This window comes from Nyctereutes procyonoides, unplaced genomic scaffold (assembly GCF_905146905.1).
Source record: "Nyctereutes procyonoides isolate TBG_1078 unplaced genomic scaffold, NYPRO_anot_genome, whole genome shotgun sequence".
NCBI classification, from domain to species: domain Eukaryota; kingdom Metazoa; phylum Chordata; class Mammalia; order Carnivora; family Canidae; genus Nyctereutes; species Nyctereutes procyonoides.
Genome location: NW_026575043.1, coordinates 19732252 through 19744709, shown reverse-complemented (window position 1 = coordinate 19744709; position 12458 = coordinate 19732252).

The window sequence follows — 12458 nt, the reverse complement described above, 5'->3', positions numbered from 1 at the left end:
GTCTAATGCACAGCAGAAGCTTTTTCCTGGACCAGTTCATTTAATTATTAACAACTATCAGAAATAAAGGCCATCATCCCCACGATAGGGGCGAGGACACTGGGGCTCAGTGAGGTGAAGATGCTCATTACTATGTAGGTAGATCAGGCTCTGTATTCCACAAACGTGTCCTTTCCATATACCACATTGCCACAAAAGGAAAGAGGGAGGTAGAGTCAGTCACAGTTTCTAAGTTTGCATCATGGAAACTGGGATGAGTGGAAATAAAGAAGCATCTGTTGGAGAGCTGGTGGGGTTGAGAGAGGAGGAGAGGAATGGCCGGATTTAAAGGAAATCTTTTGTAGGCAACTATTTCTATGATTTCTATTTGAACAGCTGGAGGACAGTTTCTTTCTCCTTGTTCTCCCGGCCTGACAAGTATTTGGAGCCCTGGGACTTTGAGAGAATCACTCTGCAGCTGTCCCTGACATTTGAAAATCTGTTCCCAGTTTGAATTAAGTGGAGTCTTCAGTCTTGGTTATGAAAGCTATTGCAAAAAAAAAATGCGGTAGAGAGCAGTTTATTTAAGCTTTTCTTCCTTGTTGCAACTGACCTTCTAAATAAAAATACGCAATCCAAACAGGCCTCTCTGTCTCTAGGGAGGGAAGGGCTAGGAGGTAAGATCCAGAGCCAACCAAAGTTCAAAGCTTCGTATCTAACTCTGCATTTCTCCCACACCGTGGTCACACTTGAGGTAAAACTAATAATATATGAGTACTGCTTCCATGTTATATCCTCCATTTTCTCTGTCTGAAGCTCTGTCCTTGAGGAGAATTCAAATGCTAGGGTATGCTCATGAGAGATGTGTTCCTTCTGTTCAATAAAGGGGTAGGTATTTATGTATTTCCACAATTTACATTTTAACAAAGACATGTTGATTCATTTGAGTGTTTCCTGACTGGTCAGTTTTCTGTTTATCTTGTGTTCATCTTCCAAGGACAACTCACCATAGCAGCAAAACATCCCCCTCTTAACAGAAATTTTTAAAAAGCTGATCACTTTCAAAGTTCCTCTTGCTACTGAAAGTGTGAAAATCAGAGAGAAACACCAGTGCTTCTACAACAGGAAGCTGAGTTTGAAGACACTGTAGATATCCTCTTTGGTTGGAGGAAAAGATATTAAAAGTGAAAGTAACAATCTCTACTTGCACCAACTAGTCAAACACTGTTTTAAAATGTTCTTCTTAAATTGCACTAGTGCTATGTGGTCACTGTAAAAGACACAAATGTTATAGAAATATTCTCCTAGAATATTCCTTCACTGCTTATCACAGTTGATTAGACTGTTGTGAAAATGACATATACACATTTCAACATAAAATGTATAGTATGTATTCCAGGTATAATGCAAAGAATTCAGACAGTGTTGTAATCCATCACTCTGGGCTCTGTGCTACTATAAAATCACCCTGGAATCATCAGCTCAGCTCAAAAAACCTTTCTGAAGTGATGGGCAAGGATTCTGATATATCTGTTCATAGACATGAGGAAGTGTAGAAAACGAAGCATTTTTTCCAGGCCCAAGCAGAATAAAAATAATATAAAGTCAGTGTGAGGTTGCCAACTGTCTTGATTGTAAAGAGCTCTTTTTAAATCTGCGAATGTGTCTTTCATGTTTTGCTGTTAAAATATCCTTTCTTTGAAATAATTTATACCCATAATAGATGATAATTTGGGATTTTTTCTAATGTCATTTATTACAAAATAAAAAGTTAGCAACATTAGTTCAGTTTTTTAACCATTTTATATTTTTTAAGCGTACAATTAAGTGCCATTAAGTACATTTACAACGTTGTGCAACCATCACCACCATTCCCAGAATTTATCATGCCCCCAAACAGACAGACTGTACCCATTACACAGTAGTTCCCCATTTCCCCCTCCTCAGGGCCCTCGTAACCTCTCTTCTATGTTCAGTTTCCATGAATTTGCCTATATAGGAGACTCATAAAAGTTAAATCACAAATTTGTCCTTTCCTGTCTGACTTATTTCACTGAGCAAAATGTTTTCAAGTTTCATCCATGTTGTAGCCCGTGTCAGAATTTGGTTCCTCCTTTAAACTGAATCATACTCCATTCTACAGATGTTCTAGTTGGTCTGTCTATTCATTTGTTAATAGACCTGTGGGCCGCTGCTCCCTTTTGGCTGTTATAAATAATGCTGCTGCAAACCTTAATATACAAATATTTGTTTGAATCTTTCAAGTCACTGGGCTGTATACCTAGAAGTGACATCACTGGATCATATGGTAATTTTACGTTTAACTTTTCGAAGAAATGCCAAACTGTTTTCCACAGCATCTGCACCATGTTACATTCCTGCTGGTGTGCACAAGGGTTCAAATTTCTCTACATTTTCACCAACACTTGTTATTTTCCACTCTATCATTTTATATATACATAATCTCATCCTAAGTGTGTGAAGTGGTAACTCACTGTGGTTCTGACCTAAATTTTCCTAATGACTAATGATGAGCATCATCTCATGTATGATAGATCTTCTTTGGAGAAACACTTATTCAAGTCCTTTGTCCTTTTTTGAATTGATTTGTATGTTTTGTTGTTGAGTCACAGGAGTTCTTTATATATTTTAGGTAGTATTCCCTTATCAGATATTTGATTTGCAAATATTTTTCTCCCATTCTGTGTGTTGTCTTTTTACTCTATTGTTAGTGTACTTTGATGCACTTTTTTTATTTTGAAGAATTCTATTTGTCTAATTTTTATTCTTACCTGTGCTTTTGATCTTATATCCAAGAAACTATTGCCAAATCCTATGTTATGGAGATTTCCCATCATGTTTTCTTCTAAGAGTTTTATAGGTTTTGACCCTACATTTAAGTCTTTGATCCACTTTGACTCGATTTTTAATTTTTTTTAATTTTTAGTTATTTATGATAGTCACACACAGAGAGAGAGAGAGGCAGAGACATAGGCAGAGGGAGAAGCAGGTTCCATGCACCGGGAGCCCGACGTGGGATTCGATCCCGGGTCTCCAGGATCGCGCCCTGGGCCAAAGGCAGGCGGCAAACCGCTGTGCCACCCAGAGATCCCTCGATTTTTATATATTATATAAGGTAAAGGACCAACTTCATCTTTTTCCATGTGAATATCTACTTTTTCCAGCATAATCTGATGAAAATCCTGTCATTTCCCTATGACTGGTCTTGGCACTCCTGTCAAAATTCACCATGTATGGGAGGGGATTTTTCCTGCAGTCTTTATCCTATTCCACTGGTCTAAATGTTTGTCTTTATACTAGCATCACATTGTTTTGATTACTGTGGCTTTGAAGAAAGTTTTAAAATCACAAAACATGGGATCCCTGGGTGGCGCAGCGGTTTGGCGCCTGCCTTTGGCCCAGGGCGCGATCCTGGGGACCCGGGATCGAGTCCCACGTCGGGCTCCCGGTGCATGGAGCCTGCTTCTCCCTCTGCCTGTGTCTCTGCCTCTCTCTCTCTCTCTCTCTCTGTGTGTGTGCCTATCATAAATAAATAAAAAATAAATAAAATCACAAAACATGAGTCTTTTAGCTTTGTTCTTCCCTTTTAAGATTGTTTGGCTATTTAGGTCTCTTGAGATTCCATATAAATTTTAAGATGGGTTTTCTATTTCTGCTGAATATGTCATTGGGATTTTGACAGGGATTGCATGGAATCTGTAGCTCTGACATCTTAACAATATTAAGTCTTTTAATCCATGAATATAGGATGTCTTTCCATTAATTTATGTCTTCTTTAATTTCTTTTGAAAACTTTTTGGAGTTTTCAGCATACAAGTCTTGCATTTCCTTGGTCAAATTTATTCCTAAGTGTTTTATTCTTTTTATGCTGCTGTAAATGTAATTAATTTTTAATTTTCTTTTCAGGGCATTAATTGTTAGTGTCTAGAAATTAAACTGATATATGTGTGTTGATTTATATCCTGTAACATTGCTGAATTCATTTATTAGTTCTAACAATTTGGGGGGATATATTTGCATGGAATCTTTAGAGTTTTATACACTTAGGAATATTACCTATAAACAGATAATTTTACTCCATCCTTTTCAATTTGAATGACTGTTATTATTTTGTCTAATTACTCTAGCTAGAAGTTTTGGTACAATGTTGGATAGAAGTGGTAAAAAGTGGGAATCCATGCCCTATTCCTGATCTTAGATTAAAAAAAAAAAACTTTCAGTCTTTCACCTTCGAGTATGATGTTACCTATGGAATTTTCATATATTGGCCCCTGATTTTTACAAATTTACTGAGCTATGGAATCTACCATCCTGGAACTACTGGTATAGGGAAAGTACATCAGCTTGGAAGTCAGATAGACTTAGATATAAGTAAGCCAATCTTCCAAAGCTTCTAGGGGCTTTTTGCGTTGATGGAATGATGAACATCAAATTTACCAACTACTCTAAACAATTGTAAAGCTAGATAAGATATATGAACCAATTCTTTTCAGGAATTAGACAACAGGCAGCATGGCACTGTGGTTCTTGAAACAAAGAAAACACAAATAAGATCACATCACTCTGGTTTTCTATTGAGGAGGAAGGGGAATACTTTCTGAATGGTGGCACAAGAGAACAGCACTGAAAACAGAGAAAAACCGTTTCTTTGGCATAAGAAATCAGAAATCAGAATTGGGGCATGCTGAAGTACTAGATTTTCATGGGATCCTCCTAACTTTGTGGCCAAATACAGGGAAAATTTTACAAAGCCTGGCAAAGAAAAGCTAAGGAGAGATTGAGAACTGATACAGATTCTGGTCGTCTCATTGTTTTGGGAGACATTAAAGTTTGACCAGCCAGAGTGGAGAGACTGTTAGAATTCAACTGAAACCCTAAAAAAAAAAAAAAAAAAATGTCAGCGACCAAACTTCCCTAGCCCCTGCAAGCCCACCCTTAAAAAAACCTAAAGCCAAATTTTGACATGATCAAGCTGAGCTGCAGTGAGTTACTTGCTCAACATGGTTTTATTAACAAGTTTCAGTATTATTTGAAGGAGGTCAATGTAATTCAAACTCTCAACAATATAGTAGCCACAATGCCCAGCACAGATTAGAAAGTAATTAAACACTGTAAAGAAGCAGGGAAATAGAACATATATATATATATATATATATATATATATATATATATATATATATATATATCAGTTAGTAGAAACACCTAGAAATGATTCATATATTAGAATTAGCTGGGAAGGACTTTAAAATAGCTATTATAAATATGATTAGGGACTTTAAGGAAATTATTAACATAATGAGATTAACAAGTAGGTAGTCTCACCTGAGAAATGGAAATTGTAAAGAGGACCAATATGGAAATTTTAAAACTGAAAAATATGTTACTGAAAATAAAAAATATTAGATTTTGAATTTCAAATAGAAAATTCCTCAACTAAAAGAGATAAATAAGATGGAAAAAATACACAAAGCCTCAGTGATCTGTGTGGTAATACCAAATAGTCTAACATATAAGTACTCAAAGTACCAAAAAGAGAGGACAGGAGGAAAAAACATAAAAATATTTTTAAAATTAATGGCTTGGGATCCCTGGGTGGCGCAGCGGTTTGGCGCCCGCCTTTGGCCCGGAGCGCGATCCTGGAGACCCGGGATCGAATCCCACGTCGGGCTCCCGGTGCATGGAGCCTGCTTCTCCCTCTGCCTGTGTCTCTGCCTCTCTCTCTGTGTGTGTGACTATCATAAATAAATAAATAAAAAATTAAAAAAACCAAAGATAAACAGGAAATCTTAAGTGCATTCAGAATAAAAGAAACATTACACAAAATGAAACAATAATAAAAATAGTCCCTAACTTTTCATCAGACTCAATGTAAACCAGAGGATAATGGAATGACATCTCTAAAGTGCTATAAGGGTAACTGCTACCTAAAATTCATTTTTTTTAATTTAAGTTCAATTTGCCAACATACAGTATAACACCCAGTGCTCATCACATCACGTGCCCTCATAATGCCCATCACCCAGTTACTCCATCATCCCAGTTCAGGTATCCTTCAAAAATAAGAATGAGGTACACCTGGCTGGCTCAGCCCATAGAGGTTACAACTCTTGATCTCAGGGTTGTAAGTTCAAGCCCCACTTTAGGTGTAGAAATCACTTAAAAATAAAATCTTTAAAAAAAGAAAAGAATGAAATAAAGACATTTTCAGATGAACCAAAACTGAGTGAATTCATTATCAGATCTGCACTTCAGGAAATACTAAAAGAAGTTCTCCAGTTTGAGGTGAAATAATAATAGATGGAATCTAAGATTCTCACAAAAGAAAGAAGAGCACTAAAAATGGTAAATGGGTGGATAAATGTAAAAGATCATTTTTTTTCGCATTTCTTCATCTTTCAAAGACACCTGACTGCTCTTAGAAGAGACAATCTGCCATGGGTTATGAGCACCCATGGAAGTTCCTACTGCATGTGCTAGATGGCAAGGCTTATCTGCCTTCTGATAAGGAGTAGCTAAGGTAGCTAATCAAAAAGGCAAGTAAATAGGTCATGGCAATGGCAGTAAATACCAGAGAATTGCTCACCCTACCAGCAGTAGGAAGACTGGATAATTATGTTTTCTACGTCTTCTGCAATATTTACCTCTTGCTCAAAATGTGCTAGGCCCTTGACCATGGGTCCTCTAGCTGCATCACAAATACTCTGGATGTGTCGCGTGAATCTGGGCTCACCACACTATGTGAGACTTAGGGACAGGAGGAATCAATGAACATATGCTGATGCTAATACCTTATACTATGAGTGATAAAGTCCTAGATCTCTGACCCAGAAGTTTCATGTCTTCTGCCAGCATTCATGAAACAATAGCAGGTTAATTTATTAGCTTGCAAGTAGGGTGATATCTCTGAAACTTCACAGTTCTTAACATCTGTTTAAGCATAAAATAGAGATTATATTATGAGGTTTATAACATATGTAAAAGTTAAATGTGTATTATAGAATAAAGAATGGTAAGGATTGAATGGAAATGCATTAGTGCAAGTTTCTTACAGATGCATACTATAATCCCTAGAGTAGCACACTGTCTAATAGAAATATAGTAAGAACAAATGCAAGCCACATATGTAATTTTAAGTTTTCTAGAAGCCACATTAAAAACATATGATAAATTGAGAAAGCTAATTTTGGTATTTTATTTAACTCAGTATCTTAAAAATATTATCATTTCAACATGTAGTTCAACATAAAAATCATTACTGAAATATTTTACATCCTTTTCTTATATTCATTTTCCAGAATAGTGTGCATATTAAACATCAGCACATCTCAGTTAGTATAGCCACATTTCAGTTGCTGATGGAGGCAATGGCTAGTCTGTTGGATGACGCCAGTCTAGCACAACTACTAACAACACAGACAAGAAGGGATAACTGAAAAGCCAAAATATTAGATAAAATGGAATACTAAAGAAATGCTATTTTAATCCATAAGAAATCAGGAAAGAAAAAAAAGTCAAAGAATAGACAGAACAGAAATCATTCCTAGCTATGGTAGGTTAGTCTCCCATCACCTCCAGCAGGAACAGCGTACAGAAAAGGTAAGCAAGAAAGCTCAGGTAGTGCAAATAGTTTTGGTCCCAAACCCACCATAATAAGCTTTGTGAATTTATTCCTTTACTAGAGAGTTTGTTTATCTGTTTACTGCAGCAGCAGAGTGTTGTAGTTGAAAAGAAAGATTTGGATCTTAGCCCTAGATTTGAGTGTCAGCTCGACCATTATACAAATCTTAGACAAATTACTTGATTGCTCTAAACGTCAGTTTCCTTATCTGCATGATGGATATTATGTGAGAACTACCTTATATCCATGTAAAAAATTTCCTGGAAGCTCTCAAAAATATTAGTTGTACATTGTCATCATTATCCAGGCAGCTAACTCTAAGGACCAAGAACTATGGGCTAGACACCATTCAAGACAGCAAGGATTCAAGGATGAATGGCAAATTGTCTTCTTCAACACAGAAGTGGAACACATGATAGCTGACAGCCTACTTAAATGGCCATCATGAGGTGGAAGTGAGAGGTAGGGGGAAGCAGTAGAGTAAATATACAAATGTTGCTATGTCAGTGCTCACATTATAATGTGTAATGTGTTTTCCTTGACAAAACTCAGTAACCAAGGAGCCTGGAAAAACCATGAGTACAGTTCTGTTACAGTCATCCTTTCCAAAAATTAGCAGGTTTTATTCTACCAATGAATGGAAAATAAATCATTCTCATTTAATTTAAAAGAACAGTTTCTACTTGTTCACCAAAAAGTTCAAATATTAAAAAAAAAGATTCAAATATTTTTTATCTTATTATTAGGAACTAATATTTTATTGATCGTTGTCTCCAATAGAATCTTTTTTCAAAAAATATATTTGTGCGCACTATGACCCAACTCCTAATTTATAGAGGGTTATTCCATAATGAGTACTACTAGGCTTTTAGTGCCAAATGTATAACAAACATTTTCCATGCACATTTAACCTAGTTTTGTGTTCAAGCTGAAACATGGTGTTAGAAAGCTGCATTTTACAGATGACAGTCTGTGATGTGCAAAGGTCACATAGTGGTCAGTGTTGGGGCCAGAATGCAGTTGGTCCATCTTAATCCATTCACATCATACAACCTCTCCCTTATAGAGGTTCCTCTTCTGGTGGGTACTTAGGAGAGAGCAGTTGTTGAACAATAGTATTTCCTATTTGTTCAAAATGTAAGGAATTGGTCACACCTCTTCCACCGTTCTGACACAATTTTCAGAGGCTCTCCAAGGAGACTACACTTTCCAGGTGGGAGCAGCAGCCTGGAATCATGTGTTCACTGTCAAGAATGGCAGCTGAAACAAGGTAGCTGAGAATTCCTCTTTTCTCACATGACTTCTAAGTTAATCATCTACAAATATAAAGAAATTATCTGAGCTAATACAATATCTTATATCAATACTCCTTTTTATGTATTTCTCTTTTTTAATTATTTATTTGTGTGTGTGTGTGTGTGTGTGTGAGAGAGAGAGAGAGAGAGAGAGAGAGAATAAGCCGGGTAGAGGAGAAGAGGGAGAGGGAGAAGCAGGCTCCCCACTGAGCAGGGAGCCTGATCCCAGGACCCTGAGTTCATGACCTGAGCTGAAGGCAGATACTTAACTGTACCACCCAGATGCTCTTGTATTTTTATATTCCAAGCACCGTATATTTTACTAAGTCTGTGTCATCTTCTAAGTAAACTTAAGTCTCCAACAAATCTCATGGCAGGATCTCTACCTATACTATCTCGTAACACAGTTTATTCAAGGATAAAGAGCACCATGCAAAAAGGTACCAATAAATGTCTGTTGATTGGATTTTCACGAAAGCCTAAATTCAACTGTCTCTTACTTTCAGTTTCTTTTGTTTAAATTTGAAATCATAATAGAAAGATAGGCAATAGTCATGTGCAGGCATTTACAAAAGAAGAAATACAAATGACTGATAATAATGTGAAAAACACTCAACTGTATGAACTGAATGAAAGAAACATATAAATACAAGGAAAAACCATTTTTATCTACTCAATTGACAAGAACAATTTTAAATGATACAGCCCAGCTGCTGATAAGATGGTTGTATTGTTCAATGTATCTGAAAAACAATACAGTAGCCTGTATAAAAAGTTTTCAAAATTTGGTAGTTCTTTACACCAAGCATTTCACTTTTAGGAATTTGCCTTAGGGAAGTGATCATGGCTGCACAAAAGTATAACAATAAACAAATTCACTATAGAATTGTCTCCTATTACTTAGCTATTAATAGTCTAAGTGTCTAAAGTATAAATTGATTAAATAAATCATGGTCAATCCATACAGTAGAATATGATGCAGTTTTTAAAAGTTGTGTCTTGGAAAAATTCCAAATGATCAGTATGAGTACTGTAGTATGTGACAGTAGGTATGGTTTGTACAATATGACCGTGTGTGTGTGTGTGGACTCAAAGAAGATCTCACAAATTATCAGTAATGTTTATCTCTGGGTATTGAGATTATGTATGATTATTTTTCCTTTTTCTTTTGCTTTCCTGCCCTATTTCCCTAAAAGGGAGAGTTATCCTTCGTATCCCCAAAGTCCTTCAATTAGAATATATTCCTTTAGGAATGAGAAGCAAAAAGAAAGAAAAGGAAAATGTGATATACTTTTGGAAAAAGATGGCATCATACTTTGCTAACTTCTTGAGGATCATAGCCTCTCAGCGGAGGCACAGAGCTCCTTGCTTTGCCTTACTTGTGAGAGCCCACTAGGTCCAGAAGCCCAATCAGCAAGGCCAAAAGGACAAGCTTTCTGGGCCATCCCCCTCCTCTTCATTTCATCCATTCAGTCTAAAATATTTTACTGAGTCCCTATTACGTACTAAGCCCTAGATGTATTATTATAGCCAAGGGGGAAAAGAGAGAAGGAGAAAGAAGGAAAGATTCACCTACACTGAATGATGGCCTATGAATAGTGCAGTGAAGAGGTGAGGTCCACAGGCTTCAAGAGCCTACCTCAGGGACTTGCAGGAGCAGAGAAACTATCTCCAGGAAGCCAGCATTAAGCTGAGTTCCAAAGGAGGCATAGACATTAATTAATTAATTTAATTTTTAAAGTGGGGGAGGGACAAAGAAAAGGGGAGAGAGACTCTCAAGCAGACTCCCCACTGAGCATGGAGCCCAACATTGGGTGTGCCATCTCAGAACCCTGAGACCATGACCTGAGCTGAAATCAAGAGTTGGAAGCTTAACCAACTGAGCCACCTATGGAGCTCCAGAAGCATAGGCATTAAGACCAGGAAAGGGGTAAGAGAATTCCAGGGCAAGGTAACAGCATGTACTGGAAATGTGGGACAAGAAAGAGCCAGGTTGCTATAGGAACTGAGAGAGAGCAGGGGCTGAGTAAGGAAGACCAAATCAGGCAAGACCTCATGGACATATCCAGGGGGCACCACTGAAGGGCCTTGGCAGGGAGTCTCTTCACAGAATTGCATCTCAGCATGAAAACTGGGGGCCAAATGGAGCATGGATTTGAGGGGGGGCTGGGGTGGAGACCATGAAGAGCCTGTCTAGGGTGGCAGCAGTCAGGATAGACAGATACATATGGGATGAAAGATTCTCATGCAGTCAAATGGAAAGCCCTTGGTGATGGACAGACTATTTTTAAGTGACTTCATCTTTGACTCCCTGATGGGGAGTCTCCAATCTTGTGGTTCAAAAGCTTGAGCAAAGGAAAGACCAGCTTTTTGAACAAAAAGTGACAACTCGGGGCCATGGCTTTTAACACAATTAAATTCCAGGTGTGCAGAGGCCATAGCCATGGAAAGCACTGTTTTGCCTGAAAAGTACAAAGTGCCTTTTCCCCCTGCTTTATTCATCAATAACCTTACAATTGGAGCTGACATATCCAGGCTTCAAAGAAATAGCAAAGACCTCAATTTCTGAATATTAAGGGGCTTGCCATGAAATCATCTGACTCTTTGTTTCAGCAGTGTCCAGTGGAGAGAGGAAAGGTGCCATTCATTAGATTCTTTCAGGAGCTTGCTATTTCACTGGTCACCTTCCATGTCCTCTCTCTTCTGGACTTTGAAGGTCCTGCTTTCTATTGTCATGTCACATTTCTAATGGGAAGATATTCTTCTTATGAGAGATATTTATGTCCCATATAGGTCCATCCATTTAGTCACTGGCCATACAGGATAGGGCCTGGCTTTGGCTGAGGAGCAAAGTCTGCAAGCAGTTTCCAAGTAGTGCAGATCATTTGTTTTGATATCACTAGAGGGAAAGATAAGCAAACATAAAGGCACAATAAATAGTAAAGAGGCCTTTTTCTCAAGGGTCAAGAACTTGGGTTCTGGATCCTGATTGGCTTTCAACTTGGCCCTACACATGTGTGATTTTGAACCAGTTATTCACTATGCCTCAGTTTCTTCTCCAGAGAACAAAGATCATCATAGAACAAGTCCAGAATCCCTTAACTAAAATTTTTGTGTACAGATGTATTTTAAAATTCAGAATTTCTTGTAGAAAAGTAGTAAGATTTATATTTAGGAACACTTTCAGTGGGGTCTGGTCCCTGCACCCATCATACACTAATCAATCACATTAATGTTTCTGCAGTGAAATCCAGGTAGGATAAATTAAGACTTTAAATTAAGACTACTGAACTGATGAGTCTATAAACTCTCAGTTTAGATCAGATATCTTACCAAAAAAATTTAAGAAGTTTTTCAAGACGTTGAGACTTTCAAGTTGTGGATGAGGATCATAGAACTACAGCTACTCCTTAAAGCTGTTATAAGATCAAATAAGTAAGAAGGATCATATATTCAAGTTCTTAGCAGAGTACCTGGCACATAGGAGAGGTCCAGTACATTTGGCTATTTTTATTTGTTCCAGAGGAGAAAAAAAGCACAGGTTA